The 16994-nt window shown below is 47.4% G+C and overlaps 1 protein-coding gene and 1 pseudogene across 1 annotated transcript in view; one reads left to right on the top strand and one right to left on the bottom strand.

Moving 5' to 3' along the window:
- Nucleotides 1–16994, bottom strand: part of LOC137298235 (uncharacterized) — a 692490-nt gene that overhangs the window by 12542 nt on the left and 662954 nt on the right. The gene's annotated exons all lie outside the window — the stretch shown is intronic.
- LOC137297743 (uncharacterized) lies at nt 332–3892 on the top strand (annotated as a pseudogene).

The raw sequence follows: 16994 nt of genomic DNA, 5'->3' as shown, positions 1-16994 counted from the left end.
ATGTCTTGTTGATTCACAAGTGGTACAGTATCCCTTTACCCAAACTGGCGTGGTGGCAGCGAGATACGACTCACGTCTAACGAAGCAGGCGTCCCATTGGTCTGTGTTACTTGTGTGTCACTGAATGTGGTTGACAGGTCAGGCGGTAGCGCGCCTGGATAACGCGTGAAACTACTCTTTCATTATGGCGAATACTCAGCGGGCACCGAAACAGTGGTGTCTTACCAAGGCAGAGACAGTGACTTCATTTGAAAGTTGGAGACAAAACCTCTTGTATACTTTATCACTTGATGCGCATTTCGCGCCATTTCTCATTCTCATTTCTCAACCAATGCGAAAGGTCAGCAAATCGTGTCCATTATGCAAAGCTGCTGGTCGTGGGGACCATGGTCACTTTCTCAGTGAATGCAAGTTCCTTCCAGATCATGATCGCAGGTACATGCTTAAGGACAGGCAAATAGTGAATATCCTTGATGACTCAGAAGGGGCTTGTATCGATCCTGGTTACACACTGGACAGTGTGGATGCTGAAGAACTCCCTGTAGATTCTCTGTCAACACTTTGAGTTCAGGTTCGACAATCTCCACCCATGGACACCTTCTGTGGTCACGCGACTACTCGTCTAATAATAGAAACCTGATCTGCCTCTCCATGGTGACATATCTTGATGCTGTTATCAGTCAGCTCATCAGGCGGATGGTTCATCTCCCCTTAAGGTTGTTGGAGAGACAAGCATACTTCTATGCCGTGACAACAAGGAATTCAGTTTCAATGGTCTTGTGGTGGAGAACCTTTATGTGGATATTCTCGCAGGAATGCCATTTATGGAGGCCAACGATATAGCTATACATCCTGCAAAGAGGCAGATCATACTTGGTGATGGCACGATTTACATGTATGGCTCAGGAAACCCATCAGACAAACATACTGTTAGAAGAGCCTGTGTGCTCAGAGCCCCGAATAAATCTGCTACCATATGGCCTGGGGAGTTTATCGAGATACCTGTTCCAGACAGTTATTCCTCATCAGATGAGATGTTTGCCATTGAACCCTGATTTGATACCCGCTCTGGAGCATCTACCATGTCATCAACATGGCCAGAACCAGATGTCCTTTCTAGTGTCTCAGGCAAACTACGGATTCCTAATCTGACAGATACGCCACAAACGCTCAAGAAGCATGAGCACTTTTGTCAGATATGTCCAGTATTCATTCCAGAAGTTCCTGTTACCGACCTTGCGCAGGTATCTGAACAGACACCCAGTGCACTCACTCAAACTAAGGAAAAGAATTTCTCCGGTCCAGTCCGTATAGACCCAGACAACATCCTACCAGTTGCCACTAGATCACAATTTGCATCACTTCTCACAGAATTCGACAAGGTTTTTGACCCACACATTGAGGGGTATAATGGAGCATCAGGACCATTTGAAGCCTTTGTTAACATGGGTCCGGTGCAGCCTCCTCAACGAAAAGGCACACTTCCACAGTATTCAAGAGACAAACTCTTTGAACTTCAACAGAGGTTTAATGAACTAGAGGACATGGGGGTGTTCGTTCGACCAGAGGATGTCAGCGTTCATGTGGAATATGTCAATCCCTCCTTCTTGGTCAAGAAGTCAAGTGGTGGTTACAGACTGGTGACTTCATTCTCCGATGTTGGCTGATACAGTAAGCCACAACCCGCACTCATGCCGAATGTGGACTCAACTCTCCGACAAATCGCCAAATACCGGTATCTGATATCCACTGACTTAACGAATGCCTTTTACCAGATTCCACTAGCCAAGGAATCCATGAAGTACTGTGGCGTAGTAACTCCATTTCGGGGTGTTAGGGTGTATGCTAGATCAGCCATGGGAATGCCAGGATCAGAGACAGCTTTAGAAGAGCTTATGTGCCGTGTGTTAGGAGATCTACTGGAAGAAGGGATTGTTGCCAAACTTGCTGACGACCTTTATTGTAGAGGTGATACACCTGAGGACCTTCTGTTTAATTGGCGCTGCGTGCTAGAGCTACTCAAGCTACATATGACTGACTCCTCACAAGACGGTCATTTCGCCCACATCCGTTACCATCTTAGGTTGGCACTGGCACCAGGGTTCCATCAGAGCAAGCCCCCACCGCATTTCCACTCTGGCTTCATGTCCACCTCCAGTAACAGTGCATGGACTGCGATCGTTTATTGGTGCCTACAAGGTCCTGTCACGTGTGATACCTGGTTGTTCCACCCTTCTTGCCCCACTTGATGATGCAGCTGCCGGACACCAATCAAAAGATAGGTTACTATGGACTGACCAGGTACTTGCAGCTTTTAAGACGGCGCAGGAAGGCTTATCCTCAAACAGGTCTATAGTTCTCCCATGTCCTGAGGATCAATTGTGGATAGTCACTGATGGTGCTGTCAGGAAGCCAGGAATCGGTGTTACTCTGTACATTACTCGTGATCAATCACTGCACGTAGCCGGTTTCTTTAGTGCCAAGCTCCGCAGGCAACAGGTTGCCTGGCTACCCTGTGAGATAGAAGCACTGTCCATAGCCGTTGCCACCAAGCACTTCAGTCCTTTCATCATCCAATCTAAACTGAAAGCATGTATCCTGAGCGACAGCAGACCCTGTGTGTTGGCTTTTGAGAAATTATGTAGAGGAGAGTTTTCCGCTAGTCCACGTGTATCCACCTTCTTGTCAACAGTCAGTCGGTACCAGGCTACAGTTCAACACCTTGCCGGCTTGGCCAATGCCCCATCAGATTTTGCTAGCAGAAATGCACCAGATTGTAGCGATCTGTCTTGCCAGATTTGCTCCTTTATTGAGCGCACCGAGGACTCAGCTGTCAGAAAAGTCTCCATTTCTGACACCTTGAATGGCACTAGTCGACTTCCCTTTACCAGCAGGCCAGCTTGTCGCTCCCTTCAGGAGGAGTGCTCAGATCTCAGACGAACTCATGCTCATCTTCTCCAATTTACAAGACCCTCGAAAAAGTTGACAGATATCAAAGATGTCAAGCGATACTTGAATGCAGCCACTGTCTCCAATGATGGCTTAATTGTGGTCCGAAGGACGGACCCGCTCCGTCAAACACGGGAGTGTATTATCATTCCGAGACAGGTTCTAGATGGACTTATCACTGCTTTGCATATTCCGTTGGATCATCCATCAGCTCAAGCAAGTATGTCACAGATACTTCTTCGCTCTAGCTTTGGACAAGTCAATTGAGAATGTCACAAAATCATGCCATCAGTGTGCCTGTTTGAGGAAGACACCACACGTTGTGGTAGATCAAAGCACCAGTGTTCCTCCTGAAAGTGTTGGTTTGACATTTGCATCAGATGTCATGCGACGTGAACGCCAGTTCATTCTTGTCCTCTGGGAGTGTGTGACATCCTACACTGCGGTTTGCATTATTGAAGATGAAAGCAGCTAAACTCTTTGTGATGCTTTGATATGCCTTTGCATCGAATTCTGTCCTCTTGATGGTCCCCATGCTGTTATTCGCACCAATCCTGCCCCAGGTTTCAAGAGTCTTGAGAATAATGAGGTACTTCAGCATCACAGATTGTCACTTGAAATAGGCAGTACTAAAAACAGAAACAAGAACCCTGTTGCTGAGAAGACCATACAAGAGTTGGAGGACGAGCTTTTACGTCAAGGTCCCCTACGTGGCCCAACCACTGCGATTACTCTTGCCACTGCGGTAGCTCGTTTAAACTCGTGCATTCACTCTCGTGGTTTCTCTTCTCGCGAGATGTGGACACAAAGAGATCAGTTTACTCTCTGTCAGTTACCTATGTCTGACAAACAGTTGATTATGGACCAACATGTTAGCCATACGTCAAATCACACTCACAGTAGAGAAATCAAAGGCTCCTTAGGGTCTATGTCCTGTCGTTGACCAAATTGAGATCGGTGACTTGGTATACCTGCACAATGATCGTAACAAAACATGTGCAAGATCTCGTTATCTAGTAGTTGCCAAGGATGGCATATGGTGCAACATTCGCAAGTTTACAGGATCTCAGCTACGCAACACTTCATACAGACATTAAAGCTGTCAGAGTGCTACAAGGTGCCATCTTGTGTGAACACTCAGGACAAACTCACATGTGATGACGCATCAGACAGTGAAGACCAACCTGATAAACCTCTTCACCTACCTTGTACCAAACAGATTCCTCTTGAAATCCTTACTCCACCTACACAACACCCAGGATATCAGGAGCCCAACAGTGTTCACCAACCTGGCTTCACTATATCAGAGGAAAATGTGCCTTCTGTTGACCCTGATCAGAGGTAGTTCCCAGCCAACGAACAAGGCCTGCCCGTGAACACAGACGGCCATGTCGTTTTAATGACTATGTTATGGACTTTTGAATGTTATACTTCTATGTTTTGTCCCACATGCCATTCAAGGGGCGCAGTCATGCCCATTGTTCGCTATGGTCTGAGAACCATCGGTGGTGTACTAATTTTCATGTATGTTTTCTGTGTTCGTATAATGATAGTTACAAGCTCGTCATGTGCCATACACCAACATCACTTCGCGCTGTATTACTTTTATAGTTTACGCAACTTAAGCCTCAAAGAGGAAAAGAAAAAGACTGTCACGCCAATGCAGGTTTGCTTGGCAGTGTAATGAGGCAAGGGAGTTATTCCCCTTTGGTCAACTCTGGGGTGGCTGAGGCCGGGTTGCACGAACATGCGCGTGTTCTGCTTGAGTTGAAATTAAATCATAACGAAGAGTACTCACATGTCTTGTTGATTCACAAGTGGTACAGTATCCCTTTACCCAAAGTGGCGCTAGATCATCATCACAAACTCATTGTGGTGATTTTACAAGTTTACTTCTCTACATTCTCTAAATAACACCTGTCACAAGACCATTTGTGTTGGTGCTCATTAACAGTGTTATGCAATTGGCGTATTCATGAAAGCTCATAAACGCGTCAATAGATAATTGGTTGTGTTGTCAATACATGTGGAATGGAGCGAATACTCAAATTGATTAAATAAATTAAAAGATTAATCATATACAAGAAGTATGTTACAGAATGTTTAAACGGTGTGTGTGTGTGCATGCGTGCCCGTGAGCGCCGGTCTATCATTTATTTGTTTATGTTCGGCGTACATAAATTGTAAATTTATCATTCATACATAAAACATAACATAAATAACTGTACACTATGCTTTGCATTTGGTAACTGCGTAAAATAATAAGAAATTGAAGTGCTACACAATCATACATCATCAGTGTCCACAATGATAATTCATTTCATACACAATTGACTTTAAAGTCAAACAAGATGGGAAAAAACGTTTCCATTCTCTGTCATGGTCTTCCTTTATGCTTGAAGATGTTGGTTTTTTGTCTTTAGTCCATGGTGAGTGACTTCAGTGAGCATCCTGAATTTTACCACCAAGACACCAAAAATAAATAACTTAACATTCTCATAAATGTTCCATATTGCTACAAATAGTTTGTTACCTCTTTGTATGGAATATTTAGAAGGGGATGTAGTACGTATATAAATGGTGGAAACATATTTAATGGTGAAAGGGAATGGATTGGCAAACAAGCTAGAAGCTTATGTTAATGCCTCTCCAAAGCACTTTACAAAGGTAAATAAACCAAAGTTCTAACAGACGATTATCATATGACAAACCACAAGGTTGATTCTTCAATCATATTTAGCATCAAATCTAGAAGAAGCAGTGACGAAGACAGATTTTAAGATGGGAAGACTATCAAGATCAATAATTCACTATTTCCATATAAGATTGTCTTCAAGCTATACCCATGTTTGTAATTTATATATATATATATTTACATTTTGTATTGTATGTCGTGCGGTAGCGGTGTTGATACAAACTGTAAGGCTGTTCACAATCCCAATTCATTTCTTTGAATAAAAAACAAACACAATAAATAAGTACAAAAAAACGGAAATATGTAAATCATTCCCTCTGCTGGTCCCAAAAACTTCCACCCAATCACATGTCTAAATACTCAATACAAATTATTCACAGGGTGTTTGACATCATGTCATCTCACTGCTCTTCCAATGAGATAATTTACAGAGAGCAGAAGGGGGTGAGAAAGGGATGTTGGGGGTGCAAGGATCAACTTTTTGTACAGAAAATGATTTTGGAAGAGGCTAAAACGTATCACCGCAACCTCTCCATGTGCTGGATTGACTACAAAAAGGCGTATGACTCTGTCCCTCACAAATGGATTTTGAAGTCTCTTCAGTGTATTGAACTCCCTGAGCGACTACTTGATTTACTCAAGTCTTTAATGAGTTGCTGGTCAACTCAACTTGAGATGTATTCGCAAGGGCAGGTGGAGACTTCGGAATCTATACCAATCAGAAGGGGAATTTTCCAGGGGGAACTCCTTTAGTCCTTTGCTTTTTTGTTTGTCTCTAAATCCTTTGAGTTTTCTGCTCAATAGGGAGGAGGGGTACCATCCCGGACCTCCTCAGCACAGATCCCCAAAACCTCTTACTAATCTCCTCTACATGGATGACATCGAGCTCCTTGCCAAAGGAGAGACCAATTTGAAACAACAGGTTCTCCTTGTCAATTCCTTTTCTAGTGATATTGGCATGACATTTGGACTCGAGAAATGTAATACTCTTCATTTGAAACGTGGCAAGGTAACCAATGATGGATCGGTCAGGTTACAAAGGGGAGGAGTTATTGAGCGTCTTGTGGAAGATCAGGCCTACACCTATCTTGGAATGCAAGTTCAAGACAAGCTCCAGAATGCCCAGATTCAAGATAAACTTCGGGCCGAGTATAAATCTTGTTTAAAGAAAATCTGGAGCTCAGAGCTAAATGCTCGAAACAAAGTCAAAGCCACCAATACTTTTGCTGTGCCAGTCCTCTCCTATTCCTTTGGAGTAGTTGAATGGACAAAACTAGACATCCAGGGTCTTGAGCGCCTGACCAGAAGGATTATGTTTGATAACAGAGCACACCACCCTCATTCCTCTCTTAATCATTTATATATGCCAATTAATTCGGGAGGTTGGGGTTTGATTAATGTGGAAGCTCTTCATGACAGAATTTTATTGTGTACGTTTGCACATATTTATTTATCTGATGATCCTCTGGTGATGCATGTGAAGACTCACGATGAAAGTAAGGAATTCCACAGCTATTTTAAGCATGCCAAGGTTGTTGGACACAATCTGAAATTTGATGTTGATTTTGTTGATGGTGATGTACTGCTGGACGGTACAGTGATGGGAGTAAACCAGGTGAAGTCCTTCACCAAGTCTGCCCAGAGTGGAGGAGCTGTCTGAGAAGCCATTGCATCATGTGTACATGCAGTGTGTGGAACAGAACAGCAATCCAACTCCTTTGCCTGGAAGAAGTCGGCTGGTCTCAAATGTGAAACTGAGGGCTTCCTTTTTGCTGCTCAGGACCAGTCACTTCTCACTTGCAATCGTGAGTGAGTGAGTGAGTGAGCGAGCGAGCGAGTTAATATATAACATCACATCGGCAATATCTCAGCCATATCATGACGAGAACATTTCACATTTAAATGAAATATATGCATGTGGTAAAATCTGTCAATGAAGGACAGTAAAACAACTAGAATATCACAATTTGAACAAATCTAGTGTGGAAAGTTAAAACTAATATCACTATTTAGACAATACAATATAAAACCAGGCTATAGATCACCAACAACAGAAGGTAGATCACCACATTAGGGACCATGGGAACTTACAGTACCTTAGCTACCTACATGGACCCCAGTTGGATTAACACCATCCCTTCAGCTGCTAGCGATCATTGGAAAAGTTAGCCAAAATCAAAATAACAAGAATTCTACGTTTAAAAAGCCTGGAAAGTTCACATAGACCTGAAAGTTTTTGGACTTATTTAACTCGCAATCGTTAAAAAGTGATTCTTGATCAAAATGTGAACATGAAATGTTGTCTTTGCAATGAATTCACAGAGACTGTCCAACACCTTGTCTGTGGATGCCCTTCCTTGACACAAACACCAGATCTTAAAAGACATGATGAAAACTTCATGAAAAATTCATGAACATTAAATGAGACATCTACTTCATGAAGAGTTCATGAAGATACTTCATGTATAGTTCATGAAGACCCCCTGAACTGTTCATGAAGACTTCCTGAAGAGCCTTTTCAGCCTTTTTCTGCAACACAAGTCACCTAATCTGACCATGCCTTGCAAGCTGGCAGGCAACATATAAATTCATCACCAATAGATGTAACATAAATTAAATATCAAGCAGCAAAGAGGACACAAACAGAAAACTAGTTTTGATGAGGGATTTCCTTTTTATTCAAATCTTCAGCAGAAAATTCTGATTTATTATTTAAAAAACAACACAAGAACCTGTATCCAAACATTGTGCTCTAGAATTAAAGAAGCTGTCATCCATATATACTTGTTCTATCTCTACTACAGCTTGGATGTCAATCAGTCTGTATCCAGGAAAATGAACTTATTCAGGAACACCATTTCATGCAGTAGATTCTAATATACAATTTCAGAAAGTGTAATCCCTTCAGACGATATGTTTTTTAAGTAGACAATGAGAGTCACAACCAACAGAGAATTTACAACAGGGCCTATAATCATCTACCTGGAAGTTGTACATGGGGCATCACAATTAATCTCAGAAGAAACAGGATGGAAGAACCTTCAGGAAAAGCAGTGGTAACATCACTGAAGATGCCCACATTGGTTTAAGAATGGTTTGTGACTGAGTGAGTTGAGTTCCAGCAATATCACGACAAGGAACCCAAGAGAAGGGGTACATACATTGTACTCATGTGACGAATCAAACCCAAGTCTTCAGTGTGAAGAGTGAACACTTTGGCTCAGGAATATAATCATTGAGCAGAACTTCATCTTTTTGTCTCAACATTTGCATGATTAGGACCATTTCCTCAGAATCGCCCCCATTTCCTCAGAATCACCCAGTGGAAATTTGAAAAACATTGTAACCAACAACATTTAATCATAGTCTTTCCATTTCAAAGAGTCTAAAGCAAATACTGAAACTTTGTTGTTTTAAAAAAAAATAATTGCTCAAAATGTTAAGTATATATAACTTGTTTCAGATAATTTTTCACCTGATTAATTAAACTATTTTAAATAATATGAAATATTTAATAATACATCATAAAATAGAAAAACATATCTTCATGTAACTGAACCTATTTCCAACTCAGATGACTAAACATTGTGGCACATTCACTTTTAATTTACAATCGGTAATTATTCCAAAACTGAATACAAAAACGACGGAGAGAAAATGAAACATCCCTGAAAGTGCCTATAGCAATTATCTCCCTTTTCATTTAAATTTATTTTGTTGTTTATGACCTAAACCAAACAAACCTAGCACCAAACTAGCACCTTGAACTCTGACACCATCTGCATGTGCTCAGATTTAAGTCACCAGCACTACATGCCCCTGTGTAAGTCCCATCGTACACAAAGTTCACATTATCATTCAGTATACATTACTGATTTTCCTTCTGAGACTAAGAGACATACACTGTGTAAAAACAACACTTGATACACTGCTATATGTTTAAAAAATGTTTCTGTCATTCTCCTCAAAGAGAGTTGCTTATCCCTTCACCAATGTTTGTATATGCATATTCCGGCACTCAAAATAATTTCAAAATTGTTGTTATTTACGTACCGCTCATGGAAATCAACTTGGGATGCATCTGTAGTGATTTCCTACTTCACTATCGGTTTATGCACCTAGTAGAGTCGGTCGCAGACGCCACCGGGCGAATATGCCTACTAAACTGAGGGAAATGATTCAACCTGACAGCTAGTCAACATACTCACGGTAATGGCTTCCACGAACTCTGGCTGGTGATCGGCAATCTCCGGCTCCTTCCGCCTTGGGTCATGACCTCGGGGCTTCTGGCGTACGGCTCCGATCACCACACCCCTCTCCGTTTTCTAGGCTCCTTCCCGTGGATTTCATAGCCATTAAACCCCTCTTGCCAAGGTAATCACTGAGGGGCTACCTTAAAAACAACCTGCCCTGGAGGAACAGTCCTGGTTCCCCCCCTCAAAGGCCAGTCCTTTCACCGCCCACAGCGCGTGAGCAAGGCCTTATGCCTCCGGGTCCACACGCTCCTCGGGTAGACCTAGCCATTCCCCAACCTTTCCATAGGCTGGTTTTGAGTGTTCTCCAAGGAATCCTTAGTGGAAGGGAAAAGTGACAGTTCTCACAGTTTATCACAGACTCTTTCACCCCCTCTAACTGTCTCACTGTCAGGGACAACTGATAGCACACACAATCTATTGTTTGTCATTCCTTGATTGGTTCCCGCCCTTGTTACGGGACAACCAGCCACGCACCCTCTCTCTTGAGGGTAGGCTGAGTCAATCTGCACACTTGTTTTTCTCCCCACACCTCTTCTTCCAGGTGTTTTTTGGGTTACACCCCCTCCCCCCTGGGGGTGCAACTGTCAGACTTCCTCACACCCCACTTCCGTGCGGGGTGACTTCCCCAGGCTCCTCACCACCAGAACAGCCGGGTGGCGTTCTCGGTCGCCGCCCTCAGGAAGTCCTCAGTGGTCATCCCTCTGGCTTCGGCGACCAAGTCCCCCACCAGGCACAGCAGCGCTGGGGAATTCCTCCTATGTCCCTCTGGGGGCATATATGGGGAGTCCGTTTCCACCAGTAGGTGGTCCAGGGGCACAGCTCTCAATCCTGCCACTTGATCGCTGTTGAAACCTCGCACCTGCCCCGCGTAGCCAAAGTACACATTCGGAAAGGTCCTCAGCCACTCCCGGACCGTCTCCTCACCCCCAGAGAAACAGTGGAGGACCAGTGGCTGTTCTGGAGGCAGATAGGCCAGCAGGAGCTGCATCATACGAGCGTATGTCGCTCCAGCTTCTTCGTCGCCATTGGGTCCCCTGATGTGTAGGACTACCGGCCTCCCTGCCGGTACGTGGGGCAACAACTCCTTTAGGGCTTGTTCCTGCCTTTTCCATTCCTTGGCCGGAACGGAGTGGTCCAATCCAATTTCCCCCACAATGCATGCCGCATTTCCCCACAGCCCCAGCAGCTGCCTGAAGATGCCATCAGTGAGGGCCTCCACCTTCTTGGGGTGCAGCCCCACAGCGGTCCTATACCTGGGATCGGCGCTGATCTGGCTTGGGTACGTGGGGGATCACAGTAAACTTCCACTCCCCAGACCGGAAGTTGCGCCATCCTGTGATCCACTACCGGTGCTGCTTGTAGTAAATCTGGGGTGGTACCCAGGGGTGCTGCTCCAAAGGTAGCCTTCCATGTACGGTCCAGATGGAAATGGGAGTCTACTAGGTGCTCCAATGGAGCCAACCCCTGGGCTTCGCCCTCCTGCATCGGCCCCAGTGCTGATGCCCCCTGGACGGTCGCCTCCGCCGCCTCAGGCTGCCACCACTCTTCGCATCTACCGACCTCTTCCCCTGGGTCACATCCAGTCGCCCCCTCTGTCAGGGCAGCCCCAGCCTCCTCCTCCGGGGCTGGCCTGTCTTCCGGGAGCCACATTTCCTCTGGACCATCCACCTCCATCAACTCCTTGTCCCAGGCTTGGGGGGACTGGCTCCGGGCGGTCCATCTTGGCTGCGATGGGGTCGGTACCAAAAATAGACGGAACTCCCTCCGGCAGTCTTCAGATATAAAGTTCAGCAGGTGGAGAAGCACCCGCCATTGCCTCAGACAGGCTGGCGAGTTGAGGGAGTGAAGTGAAAACTTCACCGGCGCCCTCCACCCCTGCGCCCGGCACAAGTGTCTCATCCCGGCTATGGCTCCTTCGTGGATGGTGCAGTTTTCGGTCAGCCAGACATTCCTGTTGGAAAACCGATGTAGTTCCTCAATGGAAGTGCCCGGCCCCAGGATCCACGCCCCCAACTGGCGTAGACCCTGTACCACCTTCTCCATTACGTCTCGCTCCGGTGCGCGTCCTTGGGGGAATCGGGGGCCAAAGTACCTTGGTAGGTGCGCAAAATAGGCGTGATCTTGCATCTTGTGCGTCACTGTCCCGCACCCCTCTACGGGACACCGTGACCCCTGGCCTCTCGCCTCCTGGTTTGCACCGGTGCCTTCCCCTGGGGACGAGCTCCTCGGTGACCGGGACGGGGGCCGCTTCTCCCTTGCTCCAAGGCGCGCCCCCTCCCCACACTCCTTTCTCCCAAGCGGTCCCACACCCCGGGCCTCTTCTCCTTCTTTTCCTTGAGCCGCCTCCACTGTCCCCCCCTTTGGGGAACTCCGGTCTCCTCCGGTCTGCCTTTGGTAACTGTTGCACCCTCCGCTTCACAATCCTCCTGGGACTTGAGGGTGTCCTCCTTCGTCTACGGCATATGACCTCCGCCGGCTGTCCCTCGCCGGCAGGCCTAAACTCCACCTTCCTGGCTCCTGCCCCCTGAACTACCACCTCTGCATAGGTGGGGCGACCGGCCTCCCACGGGGTGGGCTCCTCCTGCCGTCCCCCCAGCCCTCTGGCCACCACTATCCTCCCCAGGAATTCAATCTCTCTCTGAAAGAGTTCACACTTCTGTGGCTTCAATTTCAGCTTGTATTCCCTGAATCTTTGCAATACTGTTCGTAGATTTTGGAAATGATCAGGTACAGCTTGTTCCGTCACCACCGCGTCGTCTAAGAATGCTGGAGCAATCTCCCAGCTCAGGCCGGCAAGTATCAAGGACATCACTCGGGCGTACGTCGCTGGGGCATTGCACAACCCGAATGCCATCCTCACATGCTCGAAGAGGCCATATTTGGTCACAAAAGCTGTCTTTTTACAATCCTCTTCCCTGATACGGACTTGCCAATATGCTGAGTTGGCATCCAGTTTCGAAAACCAGGAGCTTGCTGCCAGAGTGTCCAAGCATTCGTCTATCAGCGGAAGAGGAAACACGTCCTTCTGGCATTTCTCGTTCACCGCGCGGTAGTCTACACAATAGCGTACGCCTCCGTCAGCCTTGCGTATGAGCACTGGGGCGGACGCCCACTCCGATACTGAAGGGCGGATCACCCCTGCTTTTCTTTAAGTGAGCCTCCTCCTCTTCAGCGAAACCTAAGGGCGTTCGTCGCATACGCTGCTTGACCGGAGCCTCCTCTCCAGTGACAATGGCATGCTCAATAGCCGTAAAGTCTCCCAAGTCCAAATCATGCTTTGCAAACACATCCTGAAACTCTATCAACAGGTGTGCTAATTCAACTTGGTCACTGGGGCCCAATTCCTGCTTCGACTGTGTGAATAAGTCCTTCAGGTGTTCCGGGATCATTGCTCCAACATCCTCCCCTCCCAACTCCTCTGTGGAAGAGGCCCGGCACACCATGGTCTGGGCACTGTCGCCCCCCTCTCGGGCGAGGCCCATTACCTCGGCCACTGAGGCTTGACCCACCGGCTGGCCCTGGTGCAATCTGACAGTATGATCTGCCGTGTTTACCATGCACACCACCGGGGACTGGTGACCCTGGTGCAAGGTTCTCGGCATCAGCGCATACCGTTCGACTCCTGACACCGGCTCCACCACATATTGTTCCAACTCCCGGCTCATACAGCATGGCACTCTGGAGACGGATTGGGGCGCCAGCAAGGTTGTGTGAGCCACAGTTACTCTACATGCCCCTGATTCCCTCTTCTTCAGCGTCATAAGAATCTCGCACCCGCCAATCGTAATAGTCCTCTGCCTAACATTGATGTTGGTACAGTGTTTATCTATGAAGTCCAGTCCCAGTATGAGCTGGTCATTGATCGGCGCTACCAGCACCTCTTGCCGGTATGTAACACCCCCAATGCGGATACGGGCCATGTCCACCCTTTCATTTTAAGGTCTCGACCGGCGTTGTTTACTATCACTGGTCTAGATATGGGTGGTTTATCCTGCAGCTGCTCAAAAAACAAGTCAGACACTATAGTGTTCTGGGCTGCGGTGTCTACCATCCCCTGGGTGTCAGTCCCTTGAAACGTCACAGGTATCAGGTAAGAGGTCCCGTCATCCAGCGCCTTAATCGTGATTATTGGCCATCCAGTTTCCTCATCCACCTCTCCCCCCTTTTCTAAAAGTGGGACGCTATCGGTCTTGGCACCAGCATGTGGTGGCCATGGCGGCAACCCCGGAGTGTCTAGTCCTGAATTACTGTGGGCTACACACACCGTGCACTCTTGGTCCTGACTGGCGCCGCTAGTGTCTGGTGGCCAGGGAGGCAGACCCTTAACCTTATCTGTAACCTTCTGGGGGCGAGTCACCGGGTCTATGTGCTCGTCCCCTGGCCGTTTAACGGTTTGTCTGCAAAGGACACTGACTTGGCTACCGGTGAATTACTTTTCAACCTTGGGCAGGCAGCCTTGAAGTGATCGGTGTCCCCACAGTTGAAACAACCTTGTGATTTCCCTGGACTGGGCGTACGGGAGCGTGATTTCGTACTCCCCAGCTTCCTCATTGCAGTTGTTAGCTCCTGCACTGAATGTACCAGCTGTGATACTTCCGACTTGACGCACTTCACCTCCTTGTGCAATGTTCCAATCTCAGTCTCCATTAGCGAAACTCTCTTGGCTAAATCTGTCACCACCTGTGCGTTCTTCTTAATATCCCCCCCACACCTGTGGGAGGTTCGGACTTCCCTTGGTGGCTCTTCAGGCTCCTCCACTGACATTGTCCGCAACTCCCGACGGGGTTTACTGTAAGGCACCTGGGAGTTGTGTTGGTAGTGCCTCACTGCCTCTATTGCGTCCTCCAGTGAGGTAGGTTTGAGGTTATATATTAAGTTCCCTGCCTCTCGGTTCTCGCATCCCATGCAGAACCTGGTTATAGTCTCCTGTTCCACAAAGTCTTCTGGAAGACCTGGGAACGCTCAGGACGAAGTAGCTACTAGTCTCTCTGCCCAAGCTTCCAGTGACTCGCCTGGCTCCTGTTTTAGGGATTGGAACCTCAATCTTGCTGATAGTGGAGGCTCAACTATGCCAAATCTCTTCTGTAGCTTTTCCATCATCTGCCCATAGGACAAGTAGGGGTCCCTCAGCTGACATGTGGTGAAGAAAGCACTTGCCTGCCCCCGCACACAGAAGCACAGTTGAAAAAGCTTGTCTTCTTCTGACCATCCTTCTCTTTCTGCCAACTTGTCAAACTTCAGCCTGAACGGCGCCCAAGCCTCCTTCCCGTCATAGCTCAGTGCTGAAGAGGCTATCCGGGATCCCCCTTGATCAGCCGGGCGGGGTCCCTGGTTCCGCCGTCCTCTAGGGGTGCCCGGGTACATCTCGTCCTGGTGGTGCTGTATTGCACCTTGACGGGGCTCCTGCCTCCTATGTCGCCAGCCCTGTCCCCCCATAAAGGGTTCTGCCGTGCCATCCTGGCCCTCTTCCTGCTCTGCCAGTCCGAGCCCTGAATCCCGGTGAGGCAGGCTGACTCTACACCCCAGTGCCTCACCCGGGGGTACATAGCACGCTGACTTTTTAGCATTCCGCTCCTTGATCATGTCAGTTACTGAGCCCATACCCATGCACTGAATATTGGTGTCTGCCTTCTCTGCTCGGGCTTTCGGGCGAACATCCCTACCCCTAGCCTCCCCTTGTGATAGTCTCGGCTTTGCTGCATTCCCCACTTGGGGCAGGGTGGGAGTTATGGGTTCTCATTTGAACCCCCAGGTCGCCCTTGACTTCCGACTCGGTCTATCCACCCCTTCCTCCCGGGGCCTATCAAAATCGTTCCCCCTGTATGGGCCATCCCTGCACTCCTCTTCTGGGTAACCTGACGATTGACAGTCCCTAAAGGTCCTCACAGACTGGTCCTCTGACCTATGCTGTAAGAGGGACATGGCTGACATCATGTCCTCCTTGTCGGCTGACCACCTCTTGTCCATGTTCTCCATCTTGTCATACTTCCGTTCAGTCTCCAGCATCTGAGAGGCTGTCTCCTCACTTCTGCGATCTAGGCCTTGCATGGTGTTCATCATTTTGGCGAACACCACTGCTAATCCCTCGGGTGTTCCTTGAATCTGCCCCGGGGGGCTGCCACCGGCGCACTCCTCCCCACCGGACAAATGGCCCTGATAGTTGGCGTCATCACCCTCACCATCAGCCTCTTGGGAAAGCCCAGCTATGTCCCCTGTCTCTGACCCGTCGGCCTCTCCGCCAGACGCAACATTCATAGGGTGTGGGGTTCGCCTATGGTCATTGGGCTGAAAGTCCAATACTGCCCATATGTCACTCTCCCCTCGGAATTCCTCCATAGCAAACACATCTTCCCTAGTCACATTATATCCTTGCTCTCTTATATCTGATAAACGCCCTATTTGTCTTTCAGACAGCCCTTTGTTTCTCATGTCTGCAGGCATGTCAAAGTTCACCCTTATCTTCCGGCAAAACATGGTTATTGTTAAATGAAATCACAAGGGTATATCACTGCTAAAACTAATAGATAGTTATACTCTCTCCCGGAGCGAAGGGAAAGAGCAATTAGGCAAACTACTCCCCTTAATTCTAAAGAGGCGATTGTTAACACACTACAAGCAGTGTTAATATATAAGAGCGTAAGTAAGCGTGAAGCGTACAAATACTGCCACACGAGTTGTGCAATTAGGATGTAAATGTCTTCCAACAGTTTCTACCACAATGCAATCCACTGAAAGTGCACCGCACACCACTGTCTACAAGCAGCCAAGCAAACGAAATGCACTTACCCCGGTCGCTTGTGCATTCAATCCGGTTCCTAGAATGTCACATCCAATCCGAATAGAATCCGAAGCACATAAATCCACAAATGAAAAATATGTCCGGCGGTTTACCGTCCTTTACACACAAAGTTCACACGTAACTTGTCCATGTTCAATGTCAACACACTCTCTCCGGAAGAATATGGTGGCACTTCCTCCCGCACATGCGCAGTAAGAGGCACGAGGCAGCACAGTGCACAGAAATAGCAATTTCCAATTTAATCGTAATTTTTCACTATAAGCCACCCCGAAAGCTATGTACCTCTAATAAATTG

Source organism: Haliotis asinina, chromosome 10 (genome assembly GCF_037392515.1).
Source record: "Haliotis asinina isolate JCU_RB_2024 chromosome 10, JCU_Hal_asi_v2, whole genome shotgun sequence".
Taxonomy (NCBI): domain Eukaryota; kingdom Metazoa; phylum Mollusca; class Gastropoda; order Lepetellida; family Haliotidae; genus Haliotis; species Haliotis asinina.
Note: the sequence above shows the minus strand (reverse complement) of the source record. Positions and strands in the feature narration are given on the sequence as shown.